This window comes from Rhyacophila brunnea, unplaced genomic scaffold (genome assembly GCF_057557595.1).
Source record: "Rhyacophila brunnea isolate RB1 unplaced genomic scaffold, BYU_Rbru_1.0 scaffold_5, whole genome shotgun sequence".
NCBI lineage: Eukaryota > Metazoa > Arthropoda > Insecta > Trichoptera > Rhyacophilidae > Rhyacophila > Rhyacophila brunnea.
In genome coordinates, this window is record NW_028233170.1 from 16,853,634 (window position 1) to 16,871,234 (window position 17,601).

The following is a 17,601-nucleotide window of genomic DNA, read 5'->3' on the forward strand; positions in this document are numbered from 1 at the left end:
AATCGATCCGTTTTTGAATTAACTCTATTGAATGGAATGATAATGACAAGAATCATCAGACATATTGACATCTAAATATGTTTTTAATCCAGTTTCTCAAAGATGTCACCTAAAAATTGCCCAGCAAAGAGGATATCCAAAAACCTTTTATCACCATTTTCAGGGGTCATTAGAAGCAATGTCACCGTTGATTGGCTACAAGCTTTTCAATCTAGTCACGATGTATATTTAATAGGCGTGTTATTGGTGATTATTATATCAGTTTACACCTCAAAGGCTTTGCACCGCACCGGACTATTTTTTTATATCTTTGATAACTGTCCCATCAAAATAGCAGTACAAGAACGGGCAACCATTGACATATTCCCGGAATCTCTCTCCACTGAGTTATGTGAAAAGATATAATGCGGATTATTTTGATTCTCAACGTCTATTATAGTTTAATGATAGGACATAATGCATTTAAATTTTGATGCAGTAAAATGCTGCGCGAAAATTTATAATGGGTTTTTATCTTTTTTCATCATAATTCAAGTCACTGAAGAATATTACGTTGGTTCTAAGAAGACTGTTTTGAATTTTAAATTGGATTTCACACAGAAATTTACAAAATAAGCAATTTCTTAAATTATAAAACTGTATTACTATTATAAAAGTCATTCCACAGTATCTACATAGATTTCAACGATACAGATGATAGAATAAAACAGGGGTCGGCTACCTTTTCAGACTTACGCACTACATTAAACTTTAAATATAAGATAACGGGACCGTGAGTATTTAAGAGAATCTATTGTATCAATATTAAAAAAATATAACAGGTACCAATTAATTCAGGTGACCTGAAAAAACTGAAATTGTAGATGAAAAAAATATATAGTAAAATTAAGTTATTCGCTTTAAAGCTCGTGGTGAAAATTGGGATTAAAGTATGTCAGTCTAGAAGAAAATGTATTCTTTCTAAACTTCATGGCTGAAAATGTTTGTTTGTAAATGTACCTATCTGCTTCCAAATGCGACCTCTGTGAAACGGATTATTCTATCATTTTTTTGGGGAAGCTATGTATTATAAAATCATTATTCAATTTTTCAATTTATTGTTATTCCAATTGTATATTGAAATTGTTCAAAAACAATCGTTTTTCTTGAAAATTCTCAGTAGGTTCTAACATAGCTATAAATATAAAATTTATAATTGAAATACCTTTATATATCTACTAGCAGCAAAAAATGCAAGTGTGGATCGCATGCGGCCCGCGGGCCGACGGTTGCTATAAAATCCAGCTGTAGGCAATTCAAAAGACACTTTGAAAAACAAACAAACAATCAACAAATCAAATAAAATGGTCACCAAATTTATTGATAAGTTATTGACCAAAGATGATTGAATTTTAAATAACGTTGATGCGTTACAATTTAGCTTATTTCTTAGGGGTGTACCCAAGACCCCTTTATCGTTTTACAATGGAAAAAAGGGATCTACCAGTGTGATCAGAATAATTCATATAGTTGTCGGAGGGCTGATGAAGACGAGGGTCGATAAGAACAAACTCCTACACGTGTCCAATGGACGCATCACCAGCCTCGCCGCGTCTAAGGGTCTGTCATGTCCTCTTGTATTGCTGAGTGCCTCATTAAACATTGATCTCATCTTTTTGACGGCGCGGTGGCGGGTTCGCTGTCTGCTCACCCCAGTAATGCGACAGGTGTAAAAAAACAACTAGAGTTATGTGATTTTTAGGTTATGCACGTAGGTAGGTTTCGTTTTAAGATGTGATTTTATACTTGTAACTTGGTATTGTAGCGCCTGTACACATGTATGGATTTACTACCACCAATAGCGTGTAAATTAAACTATCGCGACGATAACAGCTGTTTATACAGAAATAATTACAAGATAAAAAGAACTTTTTATATACCACGTTTTTAAATTTTCTGTTGAATCATATTAACTTGACAATTCTATGTATTAATAATTTAGGACAAATAAGGCAATTGTCAACAAATCATTTTTTTTTGCTATTTCGCAACAAACAAACAGATATAGAATACTGAAATGTCATTTTGATTTCCATAGTAACGCACGTATATATTTATAATTTAGTTGCTAGGACCCGCTTAGCAACTAATAATAGTGGATTGGATTACGGATTTCTTCCGAAATAACTTTTCATACAAAACAGAATTAACTGAAAATGAATTCAATTCTACTTAAAGATGGCTTAAAGTATTAAAAGAATGCATTGGCATCGTGTTATGATATATTCTAATAGTTTCAAATGTCTAGCTAGTCGGGAAGTTAGTTAAAAATTGATTGCAAGATTTGTACTGGATAAACAACCAATGGACAAACAAGAATACGAGCTAAGAAAAACGTGGTAATAAAATACAAATTGTCGCGCCAAACTCATTTTTTTTATAAGATGACATAATGAACTACAATAATATGGATTATTGTAGGAGGGTGTATTGGGGAGCCCATTTCGAAAAATTATCAAGAATAATTCATTATTGATTTTTTAAGGCGGCGACAGGGGGCGAAGTAAACAAAATCAAGCAGATGTCACTGACTTCCAAATTTCCTTCGCGGAACTCACTTTTTTCGGGTACATTCTACATACCCATAAGTATACTCTGCACTTTGAGTATAACGATACAAATGTGACATGTATAACTACCGGTGCTCACCAACGAGATACTGTGACCTTTCGCACCCACAAGTGGTTAACGAATACACGTGGCCTAACAGTAATAATATTATTAAGATCATTGTTGTACTTTTATGTCGTCCGTGCAACCTTGTCTTTTAGACATGTCGCATCGGATATTATAGTTAGCAAACATTGCATGGCCCAGAAAGTTTGACCAGTTTATGAGTGTCATGGGTCGTACTGCGTGTCGTACAATTTCATGAGGAGTTGGACCAACCCATTGGGTCAAGCAGAAGTTTAGTATGGTATATTTGTAATTATTATAAAATAATGTTAAAGAATTACGAAGGTATTCGTTGTTTGTTGAATAGAAAATTGTTTCACCGATTTTATAAACTACAAAAAACTCCATATGGCAAAATAATGGTTTCTTCATCGTGTTTGTCAATATAATATCGTCTCTATTCTAGCAGAACACACTAACTGGAGAATACTAGTTTTGAGTAATCTGACTTTGAAGTTGCTAAAATGTTTGAAATGGTCTACCATGTGAGTTTATTAAGTAATCGTAAAAAGGATGACTTTAAAATAAAGACTGTTTATTTATTAAGAAGATTTCCAGACGGCAAAGTTTGAAATAAGGAATATTTTGGTATAACTAACTCAATATGTCATTTTTTCGAATTAGTATCTTCTGCCAGAACAGTGACGATAGGTTATAATGGTAGGTACATACGAGTATTATTATAGATACTATTATACTTTGTCAAGATCCAAGTTTACTCGTTTTATTGATAAAACATTTGAAAAAAGCATCATGCATTATTATCACGTGTTGTTTTAAAAAAAAAACTGGAATTATTAATCTGTCAGTAAACCTATTAATTTTGGAAATGTTAAGCGTCAAGCGAAATGAGAGATGCAACGATTCAATTATCATCGTACCTAATGATCTTAATAGAATAGTTAATCTCGGCACGCCAATGCTTATTTATATCTTGGAGACCAGTGCAACTAATATGAATAAATCCAAAAGGGATATAAATATAAATACAAACAGAAAATAAGAAAATATTTTAATGGTATGAGAATGATGATAATGATATAGGTAACATAGTTATACTTGCATTCGTTCTTTAGTAACGTTCCTCGTGTTATTATAGAAGTTACCTATTATTAGTCAAAGTATTCAGTATTGTATATTCTGTCAGTTCCGAGAAGGTCACATGGACGCCAGCCAACGACGGCTTTACGTAAAGAGAACGCCATTGACGGGTGAGAAGGGGTATGCACTATGCTTACATATTGCAGTCACTTGATGCTCATATAACGTAACAGGTAACGCGTGAGTCGGAGTCTTTTTAGCATTCCGGCATGGTGTGCCGGTGCATTTCGAATTTTACATTCTTTATTATTAATTGTACTACGCTATATTGTATATATAATTGTCTTTCTATAATAAATACATTTCTGTTGTCAAGTTTTTAATTATTGAATTCGCCACCCCCTAGATCCTAACACTTATTATTGATAATACCTAAAAACAGTCAGAATTTTAGTTTCTGGGCGCTATTCCACTTTAGTTAGTGCATATTAGTTAGGTATTATATTTGATATTCAGAAATTATACTTTAAAGTCCCTTTAAAGTGGATATAACCGGTTCTGATCATTATTAAATTGTGTAAAATAAATATTACATACTGTTTGTGTTTTATTTTAATTAAAATAATGTCTTTCCAAAAATAATTAACACACAAAAACATTGATCCCTCCAAACCAACCGCCTCGCACCACACTCGGTCTTAATAAAGCGTATCACGAGGCCTTAAAATATATTATGTATGTGAAGCATCAGCAGTTGTATACATTTGGGAATATCTCAGGAACAGATACCGAAGACTGATGTCGCTCTTGTGTGTTTTGTCTGAGATTACGAATTATATTCAAAAATAATAATCTAATACACTGAGAAACATATACTTAGGAGTTATTATGTAGGTTATTGCCTGGCAACAGATTTAGATACTTTTATTGGTGACATTGATGGCGAAATGCATCGATTTCAGTATGCTCTTGCTGTAAAGTCCTATTCTATGTACCCACTTATACCCATAGATATTCGAATATTTTCTTTATTATAAATTGTGTGTCAAACGGTGTAATTCGCACGCTACTGTTATCGACCATGAATTCATTACCCATTCGTTATTTCTCTTCGCTTCAAAGAAATGAATAAAAATTCCGGTCAAAACCAGATGCATAAAATATTTTGAGTTTGAGCTATTTTTGTCAAATACTGAACAAAACTATCTACCTCTACAATGGAGAGTTAAATTTGACTTTCGTAATCATGTTAAGTATCTATATACTCACAGAGTTGACTTTTCGATCCTTAACTTCCTTTAAATTATTCGGTAGATAATAGATAATATACATACTTAACTACTATAAAATATGTTTGTCAAAACAATGGGTTAAAGCTGGTACCTATAATAATGACATAATGTGTTTTAGTTCTGTGTTGATGTGAAACTAATTATTGCACATAGGTAATTTTAATTCCTAACATACGGTACGGGATCGTGATATAAAACGGTAAACGAATATATTATATTATTATTATGTATAAGTACGTATCGAAAATATGTATATACTTACTTATTTTAGTACCGCCCTACCTATGTATACAATATATTCCCCTTCATTGTAATTTTATAAGAGTTAAGTTATTGGGTTATGCAAATGTAATGCTTATTTAAATATGATTTAAAGTAATATTTATGTAAATTTTATCAATATTTTTACATCGAACGTGCAAAAATTGTCAACATCGAGTGCTTCAGCATTTATTGTATTGTAGCATTATCCCTCAAATAATCATTGATCTATTGATCACCTATCCCTTTATTAGTTTAACCTTTATGTTAGGACACAATGGAAAAGTGAACCGGGAAAAATTGGCAACATTGAATTATTATTGTTGTAGATATAAAGGGTGTCCAGCAAGGGTCACTCATTGTCAAGTTGTCCTCCTGCGCACGCGTCTGCTACCCTTAGATCTAAAGTACTTTTCCGCCCCACATTATCAAACAGCAGCTGGACCTTAATAACCCATAAAGTTTTAAATGACTTTATTACGGAAACGGGGGTGCTTATAACGTACAGTTAGCTATTTATCATCATCATGCGCTGTATTATATCAAAGACTTTAAATAATATATAAGTACCTATGTCTAAATAATTTATTCTATGAAATATCGCGTTTTACTTGTTATTTGTATCTTCCGATAATTATATTTCTATAAAATACAAATTGATGTCATTTTGATAGCTGAAGTTTTGTGTTGAAATCATAAATTTGTTCAAAATTAAACTGACAACGTCAACATCCAAACTGGCTCCAGGCTTCATTGAACAATTTACTCTACCAAACTACCATTTTTTAATTAACTATATCAAGCAGGCGTCAGTAAAGTTGTGGACATGCCCAGTACATTTTGTGCAGTATTTTCTATATTCAGTAGGTATTACAGTACCTAAATACCAGCATTTCTGGATTGCAATAGAAAAAATATTATGTTGTAGATTGGTGTATTAAATCATGATGGCAGTGTTTATAGCCATCGTGGTTCACGTTTCATTAATATAATAGACTTCATTATCATAAGCGATTTTTTTTGGTTGATCATGTAAATATTCCAATTTTAATTCGATTTATTTGGATGTGTCTATACTCCTACTTTGTGTCTTCCGCTTCACTAGGTGTCTAATCTTTTTCTACTGGAGAGGGTCTTCTTTAATAACATTTTATCATAACATCAGCATAATACTTGTATCTGGATTTCGCAATGTGGAATCATTAAATTTAACCACCGATAACTTGCAATTGGAAATACATGTGTTAGTCTACTTTCTGACCGAAACTATAATTGAATTTAATGAAATGAATCATAAAATAATAAAAAATATATATATATATATACTTATTTGATTTGTTTAGATTTCGTAATATTATTTTCACGAATTCTTATCAAATATTTGTATCTAGACAATTATTGTATTGCTTGTCGATTACAATAAAGCATTTAAAATTATGATTTTCTATTTTATTATCGAAATCTATAATTTGTTCATCACAGTGCGAAAAAAATGTGTCGCAAATCAACAACGTGGAACGAAATTAATTATTAACTGGAACTGTTTGATATTATTGCGACTAATAATAAATATTTTTTTACGCCTGTCATTGCGATTCAAGTAAGTGGCAACACCATCCAAAATATTTAATAAGCAAACAGCATTATGCTTTTTTTTGCTTTGCATAGTGACTCAATTTATTAATAAATATCATATTAAAATACATTTTAAATTGTTTGTAATATTAATCTGATCTTTTTCCGCCATTAAATTTAAAAGAAACCACTTACCGGACAAATTTATGAGACATCATAAAATTAAAATGATTAAAAATGTTTTCAACACAGCGGTTGAATAGCATTATATTATTAGTTATTAGTTATTACATAAGAATTAAACAAGTGAGTAAATTAAAAATAATACCATTTCATAAATTTCACCTGTCGTAATTCGTAATACATTAATTACTTATTATTTTGCAAATTTATTAACATCCTATTAGTTTCATATTATTTAAAGCAAGATTTCGAACCGGAACTAAATCTAAAACCGGAAAACCGTTATTTTTGTGAGAACTTAAGCAGGAACCGGACCAAAAAATCGGTTTTTTCGGTTCGGTAAATCTTCCAACACGCGCGTTAACATGCTCTTACTCCCCACTTCAGTTGTCGTTTAGTTTTCGTAAGCGCAAAACGTCTTTATGTTTTGAGTCCTGACCCTTGGACTCTTAGATTCTTGGTCACTCTAGATTATGTTAGAAAATATTTTTTTAATACTTTTAAAAATTAATCACTCGGAGCTGAACAGAAAGCCGGAAAAACAGTTATTATTTTCGGAACGAAAACCGAAATGAAAAAAATAACGGTTCGAAGTCTTGATTTAAACACACTGAACTTAAAATTATGCTATATTATTGTTTGATAGAACTTATATTATATCCATGGAAAATAATACAAGAAAATTTCAAAACGTGTTGTAAAAAATATTATTTCTTTTTGCTAATTTAAATAAATAATTATCTATATCAGTCATTTAAATATACCTATTGTATATTCAATACTACATGAATGCCCCTTGTATCTTATTTTATTCGTTTCGGTCATGAGATTTTTCGGGCCATATTCCGCTGAACTGAATCAATTCGTCGATTCGGTTGATCGTATGATGATCCTGAGGCTATTTGGTGTATATTCTGTCTCCCTCGGTCACGTGATTCACTCGCAGAGTGATATTTATGTATTAGAAAAGAGTATTTTGTTATTACAGTTATTTGCCAATGCGCCATTATACATTATAAGATACAATACTTACAAAATTATAAACACATTATAAATCGATCGCAGTCTTGTTATTTTTAGAGTAGGTTGTCTGTGTCATTTAATTTTTTGAATAATTATAATATTTCGGCAAAAAATGTTAGTGGTTTTGTCGTACGTTTCAAGGGTAAAAAGTTCTTAAATGTTTCATTTGTCGTTGTGATTGTCACGGATAATAAATATACTTAGGGACGTCTTATTGAAAGAAAATATTGATACCAAACTATCGAAGTATTGCTCAAAAAGTATTGATAATTTTTTGACGTCCCTAGATATACCTATAATATTTTTAATAACTTTTGGTTACAAAAAGTGTTCCATTAGATATTATTAATGTTCCATGATAGACTGAGAGGTTTTATCGCTATAGTCGTAGGTACGCGGATAAATATTCGTAAGTACGTATCAATTTTATTGACATGGCCGGACGGTGCTTATGGATCGCGAAAAAAGGTGGTAAAAAATCGCGCGTCGAATCGATTTGAAGGCTCTACACTTCCGCTGGTAGGTGACGCTAATGTCAAGGTTGGTGCAACGGGAAAACGTTTGACAGAAAAAAAAACAGTTTGTTGACAATGATGTTTTTTATATTATTATTATTTGGTTATTGTCTGTAATGTAATAATACGATATGGCTTTATTATATTATTCAAATTGAGTGTAAGAAACTTTGGTATGGAATAAACGAATAAATTTTGTGAAGTGGATTGAATAAGTATGTACGTACTCAAATAGTTTCTCAACCAGTGTGCCGTACTGTAAAAAATAAGAATCTTCTATGTGTAGTGCGATTATATTTAATTTTTTGTGACATTAAGTAGATGTTAAGGTACTTTTAATCATCCCCATAAAAATGTGTTCTCTTAAACAATCGTAATTATCTCATTAGAAGAATTGATTAGATATCGTTTAACTTTGTGATTATTGTGATGTCGGTTCAGTAAAAAATATCTACGTATTTTAAATTACGTTTATATTAAATATAGCATATATTACGTCAACGTATATGTGTTTATGGATTTAATATAACAATGTTATGTGTTTTTTTCATGGAGTTTGAAATTTCGGTATCTACTCAAGATAAGAGTTGTGTTAAAATTTTATAAAAGGTTGTAAAGCATTGTTCTAAATACGTGAAGTACTGTGTTTTTTTAGGTAATATATTAATTTAATATTAGGCGTTTGAGTTAGCATAGCTCAATGACATTATTAATGGACAACGCAATCAATACAGTAGCTAGCAAGTAAATTCGTGCATAGCGACATTCGCACATGCATAACTAGACGTCACGCAATTTCCATTATGCGATATCACGCATCGGGAATTTATAGCAATATCACCTTTATTGTAATGGCGTTAGAACAGTGTTTCTAGTGTCAATGTTCATTTGAGCGAACCTGTTCGAACCGAACCATTCGTTCCATCAGACCCGACAAAAAAGTGAGTGTCATTTTTTTTCCAGATGCTTCGTCCGTATTAATGTCATTGGCATAGCTACACAATTGCAAAGGTCTGGACTGGGTAGCGGTTGATTAATAAATACAATAATTGATAAATATAAATTTCTATAAATTTTATATTTTTTTAATTAAAAAAAACTTACCACCTTATTAATTACTACATTTTTATAAAAATAGGGTGGGTACTTTTTTGAACAAAACAAGTCATATGAAAACTAGTCCTGATATTTTAGGTTTTCATCGGGATTGTAAACCTATACCTACCTACACATATTATTATAAAAAATACTAGAAAATTATTTAAAAAAAAATGTAAAATAGGAATCAAAAGTTTGTTTGGTTCAGATAGTATGGCATTTGAGGAATTAGAATGTATTGATTTTTATGAATACGTAAGTGGAAGGTAAGAATTGGAAACAAATATGTCTATGAAGATGAAACGCTGCGCATAATTCGAAGATTGTTCGCACATAAATAATTAACTGGTCAGAGTATTAGTTTCCAGCTAACGAATTTACATAAAAACTTTCAAAAAAGGTTAACATTTGAAAAATTTTATGACATGAGATAAGATCATTATCAAAATAGTAATATGCCCGACCAGCCATTAAAATCTGAGCGTTAATTGACATTAAAATCCAACGGATTTTTTTTTTTAAATATTACTTAAATTGTCACAAAAATAGATGCATATTTTAACTATTCATAAGAATAAATAAACATTTATATATCTAGAAAATATATTATTTATTACAAATACAGTTGGTTACACAATAAGTAGGTAAGTGTTTCTTCTTTTATGTATTAAATACATAAATAAACACTTGATAATTTTATTTAATTCATGAATCTTTAATATTATTTTATTACTGTAGTAATTATTTTAGATCTCTGCTACACAAAATAATTTTAGTTGGAAGAGCTATTTTATTCAGAATAAAATTTTCCAATTACAATTATACAAATATAATTGAAATGAAAATCGAAAAATAATAAAAGCATTTTTAATATCAATTTTCTAAAATAGCATTCAAATCTTATCGGGGTTCGTGTCCGGAAACTTGTACGTATGCAGTTTGTCGTATTACGCTTCACCATGAAATGTTGTACATATAGTACTGACATAAAATTCATGTCTAAATAAAACACGGTTCTTGTCGGTTTACACTTTACAGGAAGCCAGCGGCAAACAACTTTTGAAAATAGCCGATATACTGGATTATTTGTTAGGTGAGATTAGGTTAGGTTAGTGTCACCACCTACCTGTAGGTAGGTGTCTTCGCCTAATAAATTGATTAGTAATAAGCCGACATGTAAACCTGATCTCTAACTATACGGCTTAGTAAAACGCCTAAAACGCTTCCTTGTCTAATCATATATAATTGTTTGTCTGTTCGCAGGATTTGTATTACCCGTTCGGTATATAAACATATCGAACGGGGCGTCGATAGCTACGAACAAGGTAATATAGTATGCAAGAATGATGAATGTAAATCGCCTTGTTCCATAAGATAAAACCTGTGATTATGTAATATAAAATGTTAGATATAAGTTTATTATGTAATTGTATATTAGTATAAATGGGCCAGAATGATTGTCAAAATAAAGAGACGAATGCAGTAGCGAGAGGTTATAATAAGATGTATAAAATGTTATGTGGAACACACTAATCGAATGATATTTCCATCTATAAACTCGTTAATAATAAACTAATAATTATAGAATCAATGTATAACATGGCAACACCAGCCAACGCGCGGGTATGTGTGCGTCGGTGTGTGTACGCAAAAATGTCTCGCGCACGAAAAGAAAAACTTATAATTTCACTAGAGACCTTTAAATTTAATTTTTCTGAAATATTATTCGATTTTTGTGTTCTTAATTAGTATAGTTATCGTCTGTAATATAAAGCATGAAGAAATTCGCATAATTAAGAACGAATAAATTCTTGATTGCAACCAGCGCGGGCTTCGCCAATTTCTGATCAAATAAATTAAAATCATGACCTTATATAGCTGCGCGGGAAAGAGACAGCGATATAAATCGGGCAAGGTGGGGGCATATCGCCGATCGATATACCCTTGGACATTGAAACCGAATTTCCTTTGCGAGAAGTAGTATTTTGCTATTTGTTGGAAATAGTAAAATATTATTTCATATTACTATATAAAACGTAGTTTTAAGAATAAATTGTGATGATTATAAATGTAAAATTGTAAAAGGTAAAGGCAACAGACAGGTTTACGTCGTAAAATCACAAATATTCATGTGAGGGTTGATGGAGGATAATTACAGGGCCTATTATTATGTCAATAGGTACCTAGTAAGTAGTTGTAAATGCATGTAATTTAAACGCTAATCAAATCGTGTGTTTACTCCTGGCATAAGACTAAAACCGCGAGTTTATGCCGGAGATAGCTATTTAAATGCTCTAAATAAATTCATATAAAATCCATAGAATTAGATAGACGATATTTTATAACGTCAATATATCCATTCACGTGCATAGAATATATTATCTCTTGATACTTGGTCCTTCTGACAATCCAGTAAATTCCTATTAAATGAACAAGAGATATTACGCAGTACGAATTAACGGACACATTAGAATCTTTGGTCACCCCCTCTTATCTCTTTGGACCAATTAGAATAAGGGAGGCTGCTATAAAAGAGGGCGCATCCGAGAGACTTTTATCAGTCTACCGGATCATCTCTCAGGAACAACATCTTCTCTACTAGCAGCCTCTCTTCAAACACTCTGGACCAGTCTCACCAGTTTCGCCGCTCATCTCTTCGCTTCTTGAACGCCGAAGTACTCCCCGGTGAGAGTTTCGCATCCCGTTTACTTACGGGTGGGAAATATCTCTCGCGTTCGCTGTAATCGGTCGTCACGTTTACTTGTCTGCCGCCTTCACCTACATTGGCTTGTAAAAATATTATCTACTGGACGATACATACTGAAAATAAACCGAGTCATTACCGACTTTTTCAAAAAGGAAACATCGTTATTATTAATAACCCCTCACCGACTGAGCTAGGAAAATTCATCAACGAAGTGCGCAGTGGCGTATCGTTGAGGGGGTGTTGTTATTAGGTTGTCATTTTTGAATTCATGAATTTTGCCAAAATCAGCTATGAAAATTGAATTAACGTTCATATTATTGAATCTAATAAAATTGGAGACCGTATTGTATACGATCATCTCTTTCCGGTAAGAAAGCTAACGGCGAACTGGGTCACGGTGAATTGTTTTACGTACAATTTACATGTAACCACCTAAATACTTATAGGGTATTTGCACGATGTGTATAATTAAAAAAAGATTAATTTATGGTTTTAATTTTATTATTTCACTTACTTTTTACAGGCACTGTGGGGTGTATAACAGAAAGAGAAAATTAGTTAGTATTCTGTAGGTACCTATACTTCAATGATTTAAATCTTTACCAATGCGCCAAGAGCGACTAAATGAACTGGTAATTTATTAAACATAGATTTCCAGACAGAACGTGGCTATTTTAAACATTTCCGAAATAATATCTAAACCTATCAGGGCAAATAATTTTTTATTCATTTATATTTATATGGATTGTCCCGGGCCTCGCCTTTTCTCTAAAATTCATTATTGCAATAATATTTTTTGTAATAAGCACATAAATTTGATAATACATAGTATAATTAGTTTCAATAATATTTAGAATTTAATCATTAGTGAATAGAATAAAACAATATATAATTTGTCCTGGCACCGACCTCCGGGCGTTTAAATGTCAGCTGACATTATATAGCGTCGCGACGTATCAAAAATGACGTCGCATTATGTGTTGGCAGATGCATCCTTCCTCCAGCAGTCGACGGACCACCGAACGTGTCATACAAATGATATATGCCGCTTAACATAATTTATGATGTAGGATCTGGAAAAAGGTAATGTCTGTCAGTATTTCTGTCGTTTTAAAGAATTTCTTTGATTTAACGGCTATAATATTATTCTTTAGGTAGGACGAATATGTTATTATGTTATATTTTTATATTAAGCAGCTACATATTTATGCAGATTATATGGTTTGTATTCTTTATTAATAAAAATGTTAATTTATCAAGAATGTATTAAGTAGGTCAGTGGTGTTCAAATTGTTTGTAATAGTTTCGAATAACTTTAATATAACGCGATGATGTACATTCATAATGATAGATCTCATTGTTGCACCAATCTATGATATCGCGAAATCAAATTATTTTTGAACAATCAAATAATTATCTCACCTTAGCAACTGCTTTCAAAAGGATAGTATCGATACGTTCGCATAGATTTGGCATCTAAGTGAAATGAAAGTAAATAACATTTCGTGTGGTAAAGAGGTTATGAAGGAAATGCAAATAAAACAACTACATATTAATTGTGAAAAAAAAACACCACAGACAAATTGAGGTTACAAAAAATAATAAGTGTTGACTCTACTTAAATTAGAGGTAGTTGCGGCTAATTTGAATCCAAGATTTGAGAAACATGAATTATAGCAGATTCATCCATCCCATTAATGGGCATTTTCGAGGGTTCCCTTAAAAAATATGTTAAGACTCAAAAGGTTCCACGAGACAAAGGAGTTTGAAAACCACTAAAGAAGTTGGTATAGAAATTAGTACCCGAGTAGAAAGATGTTTACCTTTTTATATTTAGTTAAAAGTTTATATATTACCTTTACTATGCGGAAAATCATGTGAAAATGGTAATTTACTTACATTTTTTATTAACTATTACGATTTGATTCATTTAGGCAGAATGGGCTCTCAATTTTTGTGTAACGTATCTATATGTTAAATAACTACTTAACTAAATTATGTACGTTAATATTTTTTTATAAAAATAATTAATAAACATATTATGTACCTATAAATATATAAATATGAGTAAGTAGGTAGGTACCAACATATTATTTATAACAAAACACTGTTTTTTTACAACATTTTAGTAGAGAATAATAAAATATTGTTTTAAATGTTATCTACATATTAGGTATTCGATGACAATCCGGTTTATTTTTTTGTGCTATTTGCATGAAGATTTTATTTATTATGGAAATTAATATAAATTATCATTATGTGTTTTTTATGACAGTGTTAACGATTCAATGCTTTTGTCGTTTCTCATCTAAGAATGTCATTCTAATATTATATATTATGATAATTTTATTATGAATTGGATGTTTGACATTTGTGTCAGAAAAATATGATATGTTTTGGATGTTTAACATTTACGACTGGAATTATAAATATTTCTGCCTGCCTGTGCTTCATAAAAAAAACTAGAATAATTTAGATTACAATCTGTGATAAATTTATTTTCACTAAAAATGACCTTCAAAAATATAGCAGTATTAATATTATCAATTTAAGCCGTCATCTACGAAACATTTAAAAAGAATTAATATAACAATTTATAATTATATTATTTTTATTAGCTGGTAGCCAATAGCATTGAATATAGTTTACGTATGTGCATCAATTAACTATTTTGACAATAAAAATATTTTTTTTTGTGTAAGCTATTGGTTACTTATGGATTAGTTATTAAGGTACAGTTTCACTCAGTGAGGTGTGAAACGTATATACATTTGGATGCGGGCGATGCGGTGACTGGCGAGCCGGTATAGGCATGACCAATTCGTAGGTATGTGTATGCGTTCTGGCGTTTTCGACTCGCGGCCCGAAACGCATTCAAACTAAAAAGTCACATTCAACTAATCTGCGGAACTCCTTTTGACAACGTGTATTTTGTGAATAATGATGACATCACACCGACGCATTCGACATGTTGTAGATGAGACAAGTTTTGATGTGCGAGACGGTTAGAAACTATTCTCAGTTTACATGGGGAAATTACATTTTAGATAAGCACTCTGTTGTTTGTGGAGTTAGCCAATTCTCAGTTTGGGCATCGAGTGGATCTGAAAAAATAAATAAGCTGATATATTTTTGAGTAATTTGCATCATTTTTTTACACCCGCTGACACAGAACGCTTATGTGTTTCCAAAAATTTACAAGTGACATTACACGAAGTAACCTGCCTCCTCTACCTGTTGGCTTTAAATAAAAATTCGATGGATGTTTGTAAATATTCTCAGAGACAACAGGTTTTCTCGTTCATTTAGTTCGCTCAGTGAAAACGCACCACTAAAGCAGTTGATTAAGAAAAATAAATTCCTGATAAGCGAATAGCTTTCAATCAGTATTTATTATGAATGGAAAAATTCTCTTCAAAAAAATCTCCCACTTAGCACGTGAATGAAAAATTTGGAGGAAGGTAGGTATGATCAAGACAAGGGGATGTCTATGGAAAATTAAAAAAGATAGATAGATAAGTTTAAACTACAGCTATTTATGACTATGATATTGCTAGTAAGTATGTACCTACTTCATTTTCGAAAATCGTAAATGTTTGAACGTGTCATGCTAACTTGTTGACAAACAGAATGAATTTTTCCGTGTGAAATAAATTCTTTTATACATTATTAAAGAGACAAAAAGAATATTATGGATGTGCGAGAAATGCATATTTTCTCGTTGATGACAGGCGTATGATAAATTTTGATTTTATTAGTATTTAAAAACAAACATTTGAAATATCGTTTTCACGCGCTGGTTTCTTTCTAACTATGCAATTAACACTGCAAATGCCGTCCCCGGCTTTCGTCGCCCGCCCAAATTGCCGTCGACATTATGCCGTGACACAATATTAAGAAATGAAAAATTATAAAGTGGCGTCGAAATGCTGTATGATATTTCCGAGTTAATAACTGAGTGACACAAAAATAAACGAGAGGAGATGAGCTTGTCGCTTGCAGTGTGCCATAGACCTAATGAATACGTCACTGAATGTCATGGTTCTGCTTTGTCTTCACTTACGACATGAACACCTGGTTCCAAAAGCATTATTCCAAAATATAAATTTGAAGTAGATATTACGTACCTATATGCTGTGGCCTTGTCGAAAATATAATAATATGTGGACAGGCTGGACATGCTTCAAATCTTTGATAAGAAAACGTATTACGCAGTCGTATATATATATGTATATCGAGGTCTGAAAGGTACAACCAAATATTGTAGCTCAGCGATTTACAAACTGGGAGGCGTGGAGTGTTGCAAAGGGAGGCGCGAAAAGTTTAACACAATAAAATTAATGTAGCCACAGGTTTTCAGTTTGTAAATGCATAGTTTATAAAACGGCCGCTAGTTATAAACTATATAAAAAAACAGTCCCTATAAAGTATAAAAGATTGTTTGCAAATCTGTTTAAAAATATGGAGACTAATTTTATAATACCCCACTTCTATACTATTGTGAAGCGCGCTGGCCATCTCGTGAAAAAATAAATAAAAGGGTCAAATCATAATGTTGAAGTTTGAGGCAAATTTGTTTTGGAACGATAATTTTGTTGTTAAATTTGTCTATTTGGTGGAATTTTTTAAAGAAATGAGTGATTAAATCAATGCAATGACCACTAATGCATTCACTGATTTAAAAAAACAAAGTGAAGGCATTCATAAAAAATTGGAGCTTTGGAAATCAAAATTAAAAAAAAATCAGTTCGCCATGTTTCCACTTTTAAATTTCTGCACCAGGTAGGTATATTGAAGCAAACGAAAATCTATTTACTGAGTTCTTGGTTAGTTTGCTAATGCACTTTTTACATTTCAGTAGTATTAAATATTTTAAATATGTGGTTGTGCGTTGCAATTTGATGTGATAACTTTTTCATTTTTGTATGAGTACATTGTTGACTATTTAAAAAGGTGTCTGTATTATTCAATGAAATGAATGCCAAGATTAGATTTTTTTAAAAAGGAGTCGTAGTAACATAAAGTTTGGAAACCACTGTTGTAGCTAATATACGATGCACAGTGAGCCATATATTGTGTAGGTTATGTCTTTGGAATGCAAGTTACCACATCACTCACGGGGCACTTCATCAATAATAGAGCAGAAGAAAGTCGAGAAACTTAAATTGAAATGATTAAAGTTTTTTAAGTA

The 17,601-nt window shown here is 31.6% G+C and overlaps 1 long non-coding RNA gene across 1 annotated transcript in view; it reads right to left on the reverse strand.

Moving 5' to 3' along the window:
- The window catches only part of LOC147066107 (uncharacterized), a 267,876-nt gene that overhangs the window by 42,846 nt on the left and 207,429 nt on the right, over nt 1-17,601 (reverse strand). The window lies entirely within an intron of this gene.